The sequence below is a fragment of the Dreissena polymorpha genome, chromosome 9 (assembly GCF_020536995.1).
Source record: "Dreissena polymorpha isolate Duluth1 chromosome 9, UMN_Dpol_1.0, whole genome shotgun sequence".
NCBI classification, from domain to species: Eukaryota; Metazoa; Mollusca; class Bivalvia; order Myida; family Dreissenidae; genus Dreissena; species Dreissena polymorpha.
The window spans coordinates 94263226-94281565 of NC_068363.1; the positions used below are offsets into that span (position 1 = coordinate 94263226).

The 18340-nt window shown below is 33.2% G+C and overlaps 2 protein-coding genes across 9 annotated transcripts in view; one reads left to right on the forward strand and one right to left on the reverse strand.

The window, feature by feature from the left end:
• The window catches only part of LOC127844952 (target of rapamycin complex 2 subunit MAPKAP1-like), a 567740-nt gene that overhangs the window by 391503 nt on the left and 157897 nt on the right, over positions 1–18340 (forward strand). For 3 of the 6 annotated variants that reach the window (XM_052375520.1, XM_052375519.1, XM_052375522.1), the window contains exon 1: positions 1163–1179. The exons of the other annotated variants lie outside the window; for them this stretch is intronic. The gene's annotated coding sequence lies outside the window, so the exon portion shown is untranslated. Of the gene's footprint in view, positions 1–1162; positions 1180–18340 lie in introns of those variants that run through there. 6 annotated transcript variants of the gene reach the window in all.
• Positions 1–18340, reverse strand: part of LOC127844950 (ankyrin repeat domain-containing protein 50-like) — a 492344-nt gene that overhangs the window by 272491 nt on the left and 201513 nt on the right. The window lies entirely within an intron of this gene.

Here is an 18340-nt window from a genome sequence, read left to right on the forward strand (position 1 = left end):
TGGACTATCAGCGGTAGATAGAAATAACAACACATATCGTCAGTTATAGGGGGGGCAAATATAAATTTATGATACTGCTGCCTGTGTAACGGACTTGATATTTGTGCTCAGCGATGAATCCAACACAAAGACATTTCAGTTTGTATAATAAACATGATACATGTTTAACCCACCTCGTGGATAGGGCGTGGCTAAACATATCATTTGATTCAGAATAGTATACGCTGATTTTACTGCTGAATAATAATTACTTACATATCAATGCTTGCAGAATAATATTTGCTGGTGTGCCGTAAGTTGATAATATTTTAATTAATTATTTGAAATAATGCGTTCAATAATGTTATGAAAATCATACCGTCTTTCCTTATTCCATATTTGCACATACAATTTAAACAGCTTAAACACTTGTAACACCCGTAATACCAGACAACAAGAATCAGCAGTTCGATATTCGAATTCTGACCCTATTAAAGATTGATCACGTTAAAATTGTTCGCTTACAGTAACACAGCACTTTACGCACATGCATCAATATGCATGTACCGCGCACAGGTGGAAGTAACGTACCTTGGATAGTATTTTTTTAGGAGCCCAATATATTCAAATAATTATATTAAATCATGTTTAATGAGAAAAGAATTGACAAAGAGCCATGAAAAAAAATCCCCACCCACTGATATTGGACTCATAACAAGGTCATTAACTTGACTTTATTATAGACCTGTCTTCGCGGGCCTCAGAAATGTCAAAAATAGCTTTAATCCAAAGCATCCTCTGTTCCTCCTATGGGTAATTGGACAACCTTTCCAAAAAATTTAACTTCAAAAATATCTGTCAAGCCGTTAACTCACAGTCAGTCGAAAACCGAGCAATATTTCGAGTTCGTTTGTCAACCCGAATAAATCTTCCTCTTCCGGTCCGTCTAAAATACGTCGTGGAGTCTAGAATGGATCCTTTTATTTTGCTATATAGGATACCACTAAAGTTGGCCGTAAAAAGGCGGCCTCACCGCAAAGTAGTCGTATTTCCAAGATGTCTGTCGAGTCTGTCAAAGAATGCTGAAGGGAACTAATTTTTCTCGACGGTCCAGAATGGGCTAAAGATTAAATAAAATTATAAGAGTGAGGCGCATTGTCGTCAATTGAATTGGAACTAAAAACGGTTGCGAAAATTCAGGTAGGCTAAAAATTAAAAGTCGTATAAAAGCTGATGAATCTTTCTAGTATAAATGTTTTCATGTCATTTTAAATACATAATATTGATGAATCAAAGCAACACAAATTGGTTATAAAATGTAATAAATTAAAGATTAAGGCACAGGGATGCCTTGTGGTCAAAGTTCTTTGCTGAAGGCCTGTATGTTAAAAGGTAAAGCTATGTTTTGCACGGTCACACGCTAGTCCAAATAATTAGACGTAAGCTACCCCGCTTGTAAATCGACCTCATATTTATAGGAGTAGGTCACACGCGTACCCCCATTTTGGCATTTGTGAATATATTAAAACAGAGTGACTGAGTCTGCAGTTAATTACTTATAGCCACACAACTTATTTGACATAATAAATTTAATTATAAATAAGAAACATATTTTATCTATGCAAATTAGAATATATATGGTGGTTACAAGGTAGAAATCCATTTTGTTTGTGGTTAAAAACTTCAAAATAATCGCATTTGTCAAAATGCTATGTTAGCGTTTCCGATCGCCAAAATCGCCATAGGCGATTGTATCTTTCAGCTGACGATTAAAGTTTAAAATGTGAATGAAAATGGCGATTGCAAAAAAACCCTGATATTTCTCTATAAGTATATAATATTCCCTACTTTTAAAGAGACCTCGGTACCGATTTCCACATGTAATCGCCATAAAAGCTCCAGGTGGTAATAGATAGTCCATTGATAAGAGATAACCGGATGCCCGTATCGTATATTCAAGCCACATAACACAGTCATGTATGCTGACAGATGCATCACGGGAAATTTTCTGGTAACTTTCCAGTCGCCAAATTGTGATATTTAACGTCCAATCGGTTACGAGATTGTTTATGGAGGCGGAGTTATATAGCGATTATTATTTTTGATTGATGTCGGTCACAGAGTAAGCGTTTATTTCAGGTTTATTAACAATGAATCACAGTTGTAGCATTAATACGTGATATAAAACCGGTAAATAAAGCAGTACATTAAAGGCGGTTTCAGGCATCATCACACCTATTTACTGTACTGTAAACAATTATTAATTATGAGAAGTTAATTGCAATTGGTGAGCAGTGTAAAATTACTAACGGCGAGTAAGTTGTGAAAAACAAAACATGTTAATAATTTGATGCTGTAACAAATTAAATCCAGTGCATGTATATTTTCTCATGTCTATTTATAGAACTTATTTACACCCTTTTTCTTCAGCCACGTGATAATAACTATTCACCATGCATTAATACCGGTATGCCATGTAAAACCCGTGTTATAAGAAAGAGCGCGAAATTATTGTTGCATATCAGCTGTCATCTGCAATGCCAAGTTCTACGCATGCAAAGCATGCTTTTTTTAAAACAGACGATGTGTAACTAAATATAGCCTAGCCACTCAGTACATGCAGTATTTAAGACTTACAAATTTACCGGTACGTTTCAATAAATTGTATATTGCAACTATGGAAAAATATGTCAATTCAAGAATACATTGCAGTAAATGTATTTTTAAAGAATCAAAAAGCACCAAACTACGGCAAAAATTATTGGGAGAAGGGGGTGGCGAATAAGAGTTACGCAAGACCCACCCAATCAAAGACCGGGGCATATCGAAAGTTCTAACATTGTATACTGTTTATGCCAGTGCATGAAAATAAATATAAATGAAAAATAAAAAAATAAAAAATATTTGATTTCAGGTAACAAATAATTTATTTAAATGTGACTTCATTGATAATTTAATACAGTCATTGTTGATACCTATAGATTCATGATAATGATTATTTCGTTCATTGAGCAAATAAGGTTATAATGTGGGTCGTTATCGTAGTGCTAAAATTTGGCTACTAATTTATTTTCCTTAGCGCCAACCTAGAAAATGGACGTATACAATTTACATATAGAGCAGTTCATTGTTATTGTTTTGATTTTAGCACATGCGCAATGCACTGGTAGGCAAAAGCATGGGTTATAGTAGCGCAAAACATATGGATAACGACACTTGTTTAGTAAATGTATCGAAAAGAAGGTCCGAAAAAACAACACCTAAATAATATTTCAAAAATATAATATTTAGTGCAAAAAGAATTTATTAATACATTTATTTGCATCTTAAAACAATGCGTCATAAGTATCAAAGTAAAGATTGTCTGAAGACTGAAAGACCGGCAATTTGACAAAACAAAGAGCTCTATAATGTATTAGCGGTATTATTTTTTGCATAAAAGCTTCAATAAATTACAATAATAATACATCTAATTATAAAATAATAATTATCAATGGCATGAGTACGCTAGTGTGATAAAAATGAGTGATAGAAAGTGTAAGGGGTGCTTTGAAAATTATGTACTTCAAAGCCCTATTATAAGCGAAGTGCATGACAGTATTTACATGTAATTTTAATTTTGATGGGTTTTGTACAGAGAATGACACTAATGAGGAAAATTAACATACAGCTGAAAAACACAACTTTACATGATGCGAATTGAACTGTGTATTCATGTATATTGAAAACTTGTTACTAGTAGTATGCGTGACACATATTTAACATTTTAACACACATATATCTATATACATATTGTTTTATTATTATTTTTTGAAAACATTATTTACCCCCGTTGGTGTTAAGTGTAATTTCTTGTTTTTATGATGTCGTTCGTGCATTGCTGTAACATTAAATCATCATACAGAATCATTCAGAATGACGTGGTTTTAATTAACTGATACCCGCTAAATACGTTAAATGTTTTCTACGTAAATTATATACTTATTGAATACTTTATTTTTTATAAATGAAACGGGCTAATATCTTTACTGTTTACAATTTCTGATAATCCATATTGGACATGACTTTTAATTTGCACAATAAGTAACATATCTAATTTAAGCAACTGTTAAGTATTTCAGCGGTAAATAATTTAACCAAATGACTGCTTAATACTACCAGAAAGAGAAGACATGGTGGTATCCTCAATTGTGTTGAATGCCCAGACTGTCATCTGCCACCCAGTGTGGTTTACACCATGTTGTTAGTGAAGTCTGGACAATATTTGATAAAAACGCGATAATCGGTTTATGCAGAACTTAAACACAGTAATACAAAGGCTTACATGATTTTAAGATTGATGCAAACAATGAAATGAAAAATATTGCATTTAATTTAATTAAATGTTTATTTAATGTGTCAACGTGTTAGTTTTCCCAGACAAATACCATTTTAGTTAATTTTTATATGTTGTTTATTTGGAATTGATCTATTTATTGCTTGTTTTCAATCTGTGTTTCAGTAAAGTAGAACAACTTGTTGGCATGTTCAAAAATAAAATCGTGTAAATATGAACGATCACGCTCTATTTCTTCCCATTGATTGTGTCTTTCTTTTGCCTACCAATGTAGTCCGGATGTAAACACGCAGGTGCGGGTGACGTCACACGTGAACTGGTCTATAGAAATCCTACTTTCTGTTTTAAAAGCAGTATCGTTTGAAAATTAATAAATTACTTGCTAACTAGGCTATAGATTTAATGACAATTTTGCACACTTTAAAATTGCATCTATATGTATTGATTAACATGTATTTCATTTCAAGGTGTGCTTTAAAGCCACACATCTTGAAATGAAATACATGGCATAGTAAATTTAAGTATAAATAAGAAACATATTTTATCTATGCCAATTAGAATATATCTGGTGGTAACAAGGTAGAAATCCGTCTCTTTTGCGCTTTGAAACTTAACAATAATCGCGTTTGTCGAAAATGGACGTATACGTCTAGAAATCCTACTAATGGTTTTAAAAGCGGTACCGGTTGAAAAATAATAAATTACTTGTTAACTAGGCTATAGATTTAATTTTATCTATCTCAATAAGAATATATCTATTGGTTACAAAGTAGAAATCCGTCTTTTTTGCGCTTTAAAACTTAAAAATAATCGTGTTTGACGAAACGGACGTACACGTAAAGAAATTCTACTTTCGGTTTTAAAATTAAACAGAATAAAAATTTACTTGCTAACTAGGCTAAAGATTGAAGGACAATTTTGCACACTTTTAAATTGCATCTATATGTATTGATCATCATGTGCTTAATTTCAAGGTGTGTGGCTTTAAATGAAATCATACTTCAGTAGGGTGATAAGAAAAAAACAGTATCTTGGTGACCGCTTTCAGTCAATATTCCAGTGACGTTGTGGAAGATGTGTTGTTAACACCAAAAATTTGGAAATTTAGAGTTAAAAAAATAGATTAATATGAACTGTTATCAGATAAGGTATCATAGTTAATTCGGCCCAAAATGTATACATTGGCAGTAGGTCTACTAGCCTTAAATCTACAAGTATTTTCCCTGTATTGAATTGATATATTCAGTTAATAATACTGTTACTGCAGATTCATGAACTCTGATAAAAACAAATACTAAATTAAAACCACCTGTGGAACTCAGAGTGGAACTCAGATGTACTGAAATTTAATAAAATAATCAAATATATGAATTGTTGTGATAGGCAGCATGTGCATATCATTTATTATAACTTTTGGTAATCTAACATTTATTTATGAATTTGAAAATAAGTAAAAAAAGACAAGAGACTGCAAAGATAAGTTAATTGCAATTACCGGGGTAATGACTTGTACATTATTCTTGATAAATAGATTAATCATCATCTGGAGTAGTTTAAGAAATACTGTTAATGATCCATTATGAGATATTGTGAATGGTAATTTTCTGTGGTGGTGTGTTAACATCTTTAACTGAAATAACTGATATCATTTTCTTCTGAAACACTAAGAGATCCATGATTAAACTTTCATGGAATGTTCCGTGCTCAGGTGTTGAACTGTTCTTTTTTCAAAGCAAAAGCATTGCATATCATTCATTAGTTATGTTAGCAAGTCAACCAGAGTGATAACAGCAAAAAATCGTCTCTGAAACAATGTGACTTATAGCTTATATATTTAGCTTAAAACATCATCTCTTTATCCACTGTGGTGTCTGTAAATGTTATTTTAATCATATACATGTATTATCTGACCTGAAACAACGTTGGTGCTCAGAAATCTTAAGCAGCAGCCAATTGTTTTGATTTTAACCAAAATAAACAAACAGTGACAATTGAAAACATTTTCAATGAAACCACAAGGCCAAGAGATGTAGATTAATAAGCAGTATCATGTTTAATTAAAATATCCTTCAAAATTGCTCCACACTTTCAAATATGTTGAACAGGTTTAAACAGATTTGACCTTTCCATTGTATTTAATTCATGTGACACCATGTATGTTGAAGAGCCCCTTTGTTTGTTTGTTTTTTAAAGTGATGCAACTTAGTAATGGATTTTCTGGTTTAATTTGCAGATTGTTGAGCAAGGCGTTCATGCCAGAAGGTTTACATCCAATATTGCCCAGGGGGACAGTAATTAGAACAATTTCTTTAAGTTTGTGTGGACACAGAGGCTTGAATGTAGAAATCAAAGAGTGGACATGCGTATAAAATATCGCCAACAGACCATGGACGGATAAAGAGAACAATCTACTATTGTGATTGAAAGTTGAAAATAAACAGCAAATAAACTTCAAATAGAAATTTAAACATACAAGAAGTAGGACCTTGACAATGCCTCAACAACATCAGGAACAAGAAGTCAAACATGCAATATTAATTCACATGCTTGTAACTAATAGCACATGAGCATTAGCAAGTGACGGAGAGAAACAATAACTAATGACCATAAAATTCTATATTGATACTTATCAAAATTGGATCCATTCTGAACAACTTCAAGAGTCTAGCCAGCTCTATTGATACTTAAAAATTGGATCCATTCTGGAAATTGTAAGAGTCTAGCCAGCTCTATTGATACTAACCAAAATTGGATCCATTCTGGAGAATTTCAAGTGTGTAGCCAGTTCTATTGATATTGACCAAAACTCGATCCATTCTGGACATTTGCAAGAGTGTATCCAGTCCTGTTGAAATTGACCGAGTTTTGATCCATTCTGGACATTTTCAAGAGTGAAGCCAGCTCTATTGTTACTTACTAAAATTGGATCAATTGTGGACACTTTTAAGACTCTAGCTAGCTCTATTGATACTTACCAAAATTTGATCCATTCGGGACAATTTTAAGAGTCAAGCCAGCTGTATTGGTACTCACCAAAATTGGATCCATTCTTGACAACTTCAAGACTCTAACTAGCTCTCTTGATACTTACCAAAATTTGATCTATTCTATACAAATTCAAGAGTCTAGCCAGCTCTATTGATACTTACCAAAATTGGATCCATTCTGGGCAATTGCAAGAGTCTAGCAAGCTCTATTAATACTTACCGAAAATGGATCCAATCTAGACAATTTCAAGAGTCAAGCCAGCTCTCTTGATACTTACCAAAATTGGATCCATTCTGGACAATTTCAAGAGTCTAGCCAGCTCTATTGATTATTACCAAAATTGGATCCATTCTTAACAATTTCAAGAGTCTAGCCAGCTCTATTGATACTTACCAAAATTGGATCCATTTTGGACAATTTCAAGAGTATAGCCAGCTCTATTGATACTGACCAAAATTGGATCCATTCTGGACAATATCAAGAGTATAGCCAGATCTATTGATACTTACAAAAATTGGATCCATTCTGGACAATTTCAAGAGTCTAGCCAGCTCTATTGATACTTTCCAAAATTGGATCCATTCTGGACAATTTCAAGAGTCTAGCCAGCTCTATTGATACTGACCGAAACTGGATCCATTCTGGAAATTTGCAAGAGTGTATCCAGTCCTGTTGAAATTGACCGAATTTGGATCCATTCTTGACATTTTCAAGAGTGTACCCAGCACTATTGTTACTTGCCAAATTGTATCCATTCTATAAAATTTCAAGAGTCTAGCCTGCACTATTGATACTTAACAAAATTGGATCCAAACTGGACATTTTCAAGCGTTTAGCCAGCCTTGTTGATACTGACCGAATTTGGATTCATTCTGTACATTGTCAAAATATTTTTGATTGATCATATAATGTCCCAGGGCTGAAAATAAGTCACACCTTTTTGCTTTTTATTAAAGGGGCCTTTTCAAGTTTTTGTAAATTGTCAAAATTGTTTCAGATTTTTATGTCGCCCACCACTATAGTGGTTTATAAAATTATAAATCGTTGCAATGCAAAACGATTGAATAATATGGAAAGTTCTGTTGTCGTTGTTATATTTTGTGAAACTACGAGAATTGCTTATATAAAGTATAAAATACCTTCCACATTGTATGACCACAAATGACCGAGTGGTCAAAGCAGTAGACTTTTACTCCAGTACTCCAGTTGTCAGTGGTTCTATCCCTGTTGAGGGTTCAACCAAGATTTGATTTTCAATTTGTGTCTAGTTATACACTGGGGACCATGGCGTTTTCCTTATATGCATGTTATAAAAACTATTATTATCCTATGACCTAAACAACAAAGATAAGGAGCCTGCAATTGAGGTTGCATCTGAATATTGTATGGTATTTGTTTGAACTACACAGGCCCTCTGGGACCTATTTAAAAAAACATTATTGATCCATTTTTTATCTTTAACAACTTTTATAATTTTTCTCAGTACATACTCCCGTTTGACTTGAAACATACAAACTAGTGAAAATAATAAGTACTGCCATAATTACCATGGCAATGTGTTGTTGTTTTTTGGTTAAAGGCCAATGTGCAGACTTACTACTAAATGATGAAACAATGATGTAATGTTACTGTTTTAAATTTGAGAAAGTATGTGTTTTGATATTCTTAGCATTTTTATTTATTTTTCATGTAAAATATACACTTTTGAAAAATGGTGTTTAATAACTGTTAAGTTAAGTACACTGGTATTTCAGTTTGGTTATGTAGCGGGGTTTGTGTATTGACACAAGGGGTTATAGTTGCCAACTTTTATTAAGCCTCCCTTTGAAGAAGAGGGGGTATATTGTTTTGCACATGTCGGTCCGTCGGTTCGTCCACCAGATGGTTTCCGGATGAGAATGCTTAGGCCTAGGATCATGTAACTTCATAGGAACATTGATCATGACTGGCAGATGACCCATATTGATTTTCAGATCACTAGGTCAAAGGTCATGGGCACAGTGACTCGAAATAGTAAAATGGTTTCAGGATGATAACTCAAGAATGCTTACGCCTAGGATCATGAAACTTCATATGTACATTGATCATGACTGGCAAATGACCCTTTCGATTGTCAGGTCACTAGGTCAAAGGTCAAGGTCACAGTGACTCGAAACAGTAAAATGGTTTCCGGATGATAACTCAAGAATGCTTACGCCTAGTTTTAATTATATAATTGATAATGGTATGAAAAATAATAACATAAAGTATTATAAGTATTATCATAAATTATAAATCAGATAATTGATAAATACAATATCATTCAAATAATATAATGATTACAATTTTAACAAGTATACAAGTAAATACACTTAAAATAATAAAATGACTCACCAGTAACCATATGAAGAAAGAAACTAAAGAGAGTAGGTTTAAGCAAATGAAAAATGCTTGTACCTCTTGCAAGGTTTAGTAACGAAATGAATCAAATGTTTCAGATATATAAAACCATAAATATGTATCTGAAATCAGCTCACCTAAAAAGCATTCTCCATTAATAATATACAGTAGCTCACTCATTCAGCACACTTAATCTCGCTTGATTGGATAAGTAGTTATAATTATTTATAAAACTGGTGTTTTGTTTTGTTTTCATTGTGTTGCCTTTTTGCTTTTTGCTTTCTCTGAGAAATTTGCATCTTGATTTTTTTCATTTGCTTTATTAGGTTTGCATTCTGATGCTTTTTTTTGCTTTTGCTTTCTTTGAGCTTAACAGTATGTATATATAATACTAGTGACACTACAACAGTTTGCTGTTGTTGTCTTATTTCGTTCATTTCATTTGATATCTTGTTGAAGAACTTGTAGTACTGTATGTATGTAGCATTAATCAATGCTTCTTTGCTCATCATTTGCCTTTGAAGCTCTGAAATAGTGCTAGTTACACATGCGGGATAATCATTTCAGCATTAGCATTGTATTATTTTGCTTTTATAATTATATTTTATTTTTTATTCATCAGTGTTGTATTGTTTTGCTTATATTGTGTGAAATTTGCTGATCATTTTCCTTCAAATCTGGTTTGAGATGATAATTTCCTTTAAGCCCTTTTTATTTTGTGGCACTATTGTGTTCTATTTTCTCTGTAAGCATTTTTACACCATTTCTTTTTATGGTACCTTGTGTCAACATCAAAAATCTTTTAAACAGCTCTTAATTTTGAATGTATAGTACTGATATTATATTTCTGCTTACATTTGAATAATGTCCTATAGGAATACTGCTTAAATTGTGTTTTTATTGTGCTTTATTAGAATAACTATTTCTTATGTATGCCATGTATTATTGATGTGTTGCAATTTGTTACTGCTTGTTAGTTTGGTAAACAGCTATACATAGCATATGTTATATACATGTTATTTCATACTGACAATAAATTCGTTTTGATGTGATTTGATTAAGGATGAGTGTTTGTGAATACCCTGTTACATACTCCCTCTGTAGAGAAAAATTGCTCCTGAGATTTAATTTCTTTTGTATACTCTAAACACAACAATTTAAATAAATTAATATATTCTTACTAGAATACTTCACTTTTACCTATACCAGCAATTTAAAATGACTGCGTACACTTTCCACCATAGTAGATAATGTTTACAAGGACTGGAGTGTTAAAGTGAGTGGAAAAATTAGTAAGATCATGACCTACAGCTGTATATATGCCTGAAAACAGCTGTTCAATCTGCTGAGGGTTGACCTATAAGTAAGATGTAAACAGATCTTAGAATCATGTACAGGGAAATTTAGCACAGTTATTCAACTAAGAAGTTAAAAATTAACTACACACCATAATTGCAATACAAATTTATAGATTTAAATAATAAAATAACGGAAAAAACAGCCTTTATTTTATAATTAAGATACATATCACTATATACGGTTCTGATTATTTGAAAGTTATTTACAAACCTCTCTGTATCCGATAGTATTAATATTTAATACTAGTGATTAACAGGGTAAAAAATTATACACAAGAGGAACATACACAAAATAATATTCATCAGGTTTACATGAAACTCATTGTCAATATGGAAAATATAAACCTATATTGGAGCAAATCTTGGCAGATGGAGTTTAATGTTAAAAAATGTGTCATCATGAATATCTCCAACTCCACTAAGAAAAGACTACAACTATACTATAAATAACGAAACCCTCGAAAATCTTTAACATCACCCTTACTTAGGAGTCGAGCTTTGTGATAATCTGAAATTAAACACTTGTATCGATAACGCAACCTAGAAAGCTTCACAAACTCTGGGATTCATCAAACGCAACTTGAATAAATGCCCACAACCAGTAAAAGAAATGGCATTTGAATACATTTTAATTAATATAAAATGGATACCCAACAAAATCATACAATAGACACATGCTACAGATAACACAGTCGACAATACATAGAGATAAAACTCATGTTGCTCCAGTATGATTGCTTGCCCATTGATATTGGATAATATTTATTTTGAAATTTCAGACCGGCTGGTAATAAGTTTCAGTTTGGATAACCCGGGTATACATTGTTCAGGGTAATCATGGAACTTAGGCTGGAAATCCATGGTATAACATGGAATTCCATGGAAATCCCTGGAATTTGAAACAGTTTCCAGGGTTTTCCAGGGTTTTGTTCTAGAAATGTCCATGAAACGTGGACTTTTTTTCCAAGCATTTTCCAGCCTTGGATGGAAAAGCATGGAAAAGGAATGGAAAACGCTGGATTTAGGCTGGATAACCATGGAAAATATTTCCAGATAGCATGGAAAGTGGAACATAGAATTTTTTAAGCATGGAAAAGACTCTAACATTTTCAGCTGACCCTGGAAAAAACTTAGACTTTATAAGAGGAGAAAATAACTTATAAAAATGCAACACATTTTATTCAAAGTAAATCAGAGTTCAACAATATACACAACATATGAATAAAACATAAAACAATGTGCATAGTTTGGGCAGAAATAGTAGTAGTTATAGTAGTAGTAGTAGTGGTAGAAGTAGTAATGCTGAGGCTGGCAGTAGAATATGTTGTAGGAGTAGAAGTAAAAGTGGTTGTTGTATAAGTTGTATAAGCAGTTAAACTACTGATAATTATACTATTGGTGCAAATTTAAGTGACAGTAGCAGTAGTAGCAGTTATTATTGTGTTGTTGTTTTAGCATTTACAGGAATAGTAGCAGTAACGGTAGCAATAGTAGTATAAATAATAATAACAATACTAGTAGCAGCAGTAGTAGTAGTAGTTAAGGAAGTAGCATTAGCAGCAGCAGCAGCAGTAGTAGTAGAAGTAGTAGTAGTAGAAGTAGTAGTAGTAGAAGTAGTAGTAGTAGAAGTAGTAGTAGTAGAAGTAGCAGCAGCAGCAGTAGTAGCAGTAGCAGCAGCATCAGTAGCAGTAGTAGTAGCAGTAGTAGTAGCAATAGTAGTTGAAGTACTAGTAGTAGTAGTAGTAGTAGTAGTAGTAGTAGTAGTAGTAGTAGTAGTAGTAGTAGTAGTAGTGGTAGTAGTAGTAGTAGTAGTAGTAACAGCAGCAGCAGCAGCAGTAGTAGTAGTAGTAGTCACTGCAGCAGGAGTTGTAGTAGTAGTAGCAGCAGCAGCAGCAGTAGTAGTAGCAGCAGCAGCAGCAGCAGGAGTAGTAGCAGCAGTAGCAGCAGCAGTAGTAGTAGTTGAAGCACTAGTAGTAGTTGAAGCAGTAGTAGTAGTAGTAGCAGTAGTAGCAGCAGTAGTAGTAGTAGTAATAGTAGTAGTAGTAGAAGAAGTAGTAGTAGTAGTATAAGTAGAAGTAGCAGTAGTAGTAGTATAAGTAGAAGTAGCAGTAGTAGTAGTAGTAGTAGTAGTAGTAGTAGTAGTAGTAGTAGTAGTAGTAGTAGTAGTAGTAGTTGTTGTTGTTGTTGTTGTTGTTGTTGTTGTTGTTGTTGTTGTTGTGGCTGTTGTAATAGTAGTAGTAGTTTTGCAGAAGTAGTAGTAGTAGTAGTAGTACTAGTAGTAGAAGTAATAGTAGTAACTTTCAAAGCAATGTCTACAAGTTTAAATTCTTTAACCCTGTTCAAGGTGTATACACACTCAATATTTAACTACAGTCCATGTTTGCAATTAACAAACTATCTGATAAACCTGTGTGTGAGTCAGATATGTCTGCTGCTAATCTATTGGTTATAAAATATCACAGCCTTTTCTGATTGGCTGAGTTCAAATACAGAAAGTTTACCTGTTAGATTGAAATTCTGGCGTATTGTAGAAAATTTGCAGGTTAATCTTGTTGTTAAAATGAAGTTAATGTAATGTTCACAAACAGTAGAGTAAATGAGTTTTTCCATTAACAAGAATTTCGTAAAATAATAATGTATGGATATCATTTGGAAAGTGACATGAAATGTTGTTAAAAAGTGATGCATACAAGTGTTTCAGAAGTCTGTCTAGGAATAGAACAACAACTGAAGGTTTGTGCTTTTCATTATTTCTAAATATTCCTTTAAATTTATTCTTCTTATGTCATCATTGTAGACCTTTTTTATGTGACATTTTAGGTAAAAGTATGGCAAATATAGAAGTTTAAAAGCAGCTGTCACACACATTTTCACTAAGTGCAGTTTGCAGCTTGTTAAAGGAAGTCCTATGTGGAGATATTAATAAGTTTGAATGTAGTATCGGAAGTTTATAATGCATGGCTAGGGAACTGAGGCTAAGGGAGTTATGTGCTGTGCATGATGAAAACTCAATGCTCATTAATGCTGTTAATGTTCATAAATAAATTAATTAAACCAATAGCATTGTTTTTTAGGTTTCTCTGTGCATTTTCATACCAATAGAATTACACATCATTCTAATTATAGCAATAATAAATTTGTACTAATCATACCTACAAATTTTGTTATGCTATGCTTTGTGATGTATTAACTTTATTGTAAGTTATTATTTAAAGACAATTTTACTAAATATTTAAAACAATACTTGAATTATTTTCTATATACATTTTCATTATGTGCTTTAACTGTAGCTGACCAGTTGATGGAAGATACTGCAGAGTTTGGCAGGGAAATAACTCAAGACAGCAAAGCGGCTCTTTTGGCGCATTTACCAAGAGGACTAACATGGCCACAAATTCATGGTAAATATTGTTATGCCCCGGGCTCATATAAGTAATTAAGTGTTAACCACCTGAAAGTATTTTGTCTTTTTGGTATCCAATATTTTGGTCTAGTTTCAATTACAGGTTATTTTTATATGAATTAGCAAATTAGCATATCTTTCATATAGCTATATCTGAATATAAAATTCCTATATATGTTTGAGTTTCCAGATACATGCTAGTGTACCCCGTTTTGGGGCATTTAAGAAAACAACAATATAAATTTCAAAATAAAAGAGAGTCATATAAAAATATAAGTTAAATCACCAATTTATTCACTTGAAAGTCTCAGTTTTCCTGTGTGGTTGCCTGTTTGCAAGTAGATTAAAGCCCGCTTGCAAACTTTAAGAGAATAAATTTCAGTAAATGGAAAAGAAATAATTGCTAACTACTTAGGATCGTAAATGTTCGCTCAAATACAAAAAAGCCAGATGTACCGAATTGAGCAGTGGTATGAAATATCTAAAATAGATTAAAATATGAATGAGCATTGAAGTATAGATATTCAATCATATGATTGCTGCACATTTACTTTTACAGATGAATGTAAAAAACTTATAACTTTCTTGTAATATTGTTTGCTTTGTTTTTCTTTCAGAGATCATGCAGGAGCCGTACAGTATAACAGCAGTACAAGTTCTATAAAAGATCCACGACCTACTGAAGCCCAGCTAATTAACAAAAAAGTTTTTAAAAACTGTAATTTTATCCCACCTGGGTACTTATAATTTACTAAGCTGCCTTCACAAGTTTTAGACTTGCAATTATATTTTAAACTGTCACTTGGAAAGTAATACATGTACATGCATTATGTTCTGAATTTCTTTGAACAATAAAATTATATAAAAGTATTTTAATGAAATTGAGCACCTAAATTGCATTAAAGTGAAAGTAGCTGAGAAAAATAGTATCCTTGTGCTCATGGGCAGCTACATATATTGTGACAAACATGAAGTAGCTAAAATAACTTAAATTTTTCATTTTGTTTCTTGTATATCGTTTGTACAGGGTTCGTGAATTGTTACTGTATATTACTTGACTTGCTTGTATTTTGTTACTTTGAATACATGTTGTTAAGGTTGCATTATACTTTTTAACTTTTAAAGTAGCGCCTGTTCTGTTATGTAAGGGCCTGATTTATGATAATGGACCTAGAGGCTTTGTAAGCATGTATTAAACAACACTTGTTTGATCTGAATAATTTGTTAAATAAATGTAACACAATTTGTAATCTGATGTTATATTTTGATGAATTGTGAACAAAATAATACATCGAAGAAACTAAGGCATTATGTTGATTTTTTGTTTTGTTTTAATCTAACCTTAAATTATGATTTATTTAAGCTGTGAGTATTGTATTCATTTAATACATGAATATTGTTTTTAGACCAGAAATTTCTTTTTCTATTCAGTGACCATGGTAAACGCTGGACAATTTTCCATGTTATACCAGGCATCCATGGAATATTAAACAAAGAAAAACCCTGGAACATTTTCCAGGGTTTTCCAGCCAGCATGGAAAAAATACCGTCCGAATACTCCATGTAATCTGGAAAACCCTGGAAAAAAATCCATGGTTTTCCATGGTTTTCCAGATTACATGGAGTATTCGGACGGTATTTATTCCATGCTGGCTGGAAAACCCTGGAAATTGTTCCATGGTAATTATTCCAGGGAGCCTGGAAAACCATGGAAACTATTCCAGGCTATTTCCACATACCATGGACAATTTTCCACCCTTTTTTTTAAATATTGACGCTGGAAAAGGCTGGAAACTTAGTCCGAATACTCCAGCCTCATATTTTCCATGGATTTCCATGGAAAACCCTGGACAAAGTACACCCGGGAAAGTGGCTCGGAAATCGCCCATTATCAACAGTATTAGTTTAATTAATCGCAGTCACGACCATGGAACAAATAGTGGTTGAAACGCTATTACTGTTGACCGTATTAATCAACATTGGAAATAATGGATCGAACATCATTGCGTAAAATCAGGATTTGAATGTCATCCTAGCAATCAGTAGGGAGACGGAAAACTACAACGGGCGAGGCATGGTATGGTATTGCGCAAGGGGGGGTTAGAGGGTTAGGGTTTGGGTTGGTGTTAGGGGTTGGGTTAGGGTTTGGGTTAGCCTAAACCCAACCCTAACCCGACCCCTAATCCTAACCCTTACCCTAACCTTTTTTTGGGGTTATCACCCCTGACCATGCCTCGCCCATTGTAGTTTTCCGCCTCCCCAATCAGTAGGGCTTTTCCGCCAAAACGGCTCAAAAGCTAAACCCAGTTCATGCTTAATTGTATTCAAATTAATTATGATTATGTTAAGCAATTAGGTAGTTTATTTACTTTAAACATTATCATCACATTTCAGCCAAATTAAACAAAAAAGGAAAATAGCCATTTAATTTCCACTCGACTAACTATTCAAAAGCACATATTTTTGTTGAAAGATGTTACATCCTATAAATACTATAAAGCTGCATAGTAAATACATAAATATATATATATATATATTATATAACTCATACATGTGATAATAAACACATTAATACTACAATGTTCCTGTAATGGTTTTTATATATACATGTACTCGTTAATTAGAGAAAACTGTGAAGGGCTTATCAGCGCAGTGTATTGCTGAAATCGTCTAGAATGGATCCAAATTCGGTAAGTATCGATAGAGCTGGCTATACTCTTGAAATCGTCTAGAATGGATCCCATTTTGGTAAGTATCAATGGAGCTGGCTAACTCTTGAAAACGTCTAGAATGGATTCAATTTTAGTAAATATCAATAGAGCTAGCTAGACTCTTGAAATCGTCTAGAATCGATCAAATTTTGGTAAGTATCAATAGAGCTGGCTAGATTCTTGAAATTGTCTAGAATGGATCCAATTTTGGTAAGTATCAAAAGAGCTGGCTAGACTCTTGAAATTGTCTAGAATGGATCCCATTTTGGTAAGTATCAATACAGCTGGCTATTCTCTTGAAATCGTCTAGAATGGATCAAATTTTGGTAAGTTTAAATAGAGCTGGCTAGACTCTTGAAATCGTATAGAATGGATCCAAATTCGGTAAGTATCAATAGAGCTGGTTAACTATTGACATCGTCTAGACGGGATCAAATTTTGGTAACCATCAAGGGAGCTGGCTATACTCTTGAAATCGTCTAGAATGGATCCAATTTTGGTAAGTATAAATAGAGCTGGCTAGACTCTTGAAATCGTCTGGAATGGATCCCATTTTGGTAAGTATCAATGGAGCTGGCTAGACTCTTAAAATCGTATAGAATGGATCCAAATTCGGTTAGTATAAATAGAGCTGGCTAGACTCTTGAATTTGTCTAGAATGGATCCAATTTTGGTAGGTATCAATAGAGCTGGCTAGACTCTTGAATTTGTCTAGAATGGATCCCATTTTGGTAGGTATCAATAGAGCTGGCTAGACTCTTGAAATTGTCTAGAATGGATCCCATTTTGGTAAGTATCAATAGAGCTGGCTAGACTCTTGAAATCGTATAGAATGGATCCCATTTTGGTAGGTATCAATAGAGCTGGCTAGACTCTTGAATTTGTCTAGAATGGATCCCATTTTGGTAGGTATCAATAGAGCTGGCTAGACTCTTGAAATTGTCTAGAATGGATCCCATTTTGGTAAGTATCAATAGAGCTGGCTAGACTCTTGAAATCGTATAGAATGGATCCAATTTTGGTAGGTATCAATAGAGCTGGCTATACTCTTGAAATTGTCTAGAATGGATTCCATTTTGGTAAGTAACAATACAGCTGGCTATACTCTTGAAAACGTCTAGAATGGATCCAATTTTGGTAAGTATAAATAGAGCTGGCTAGACTCTTGAAATCGTCTAGAATGGAT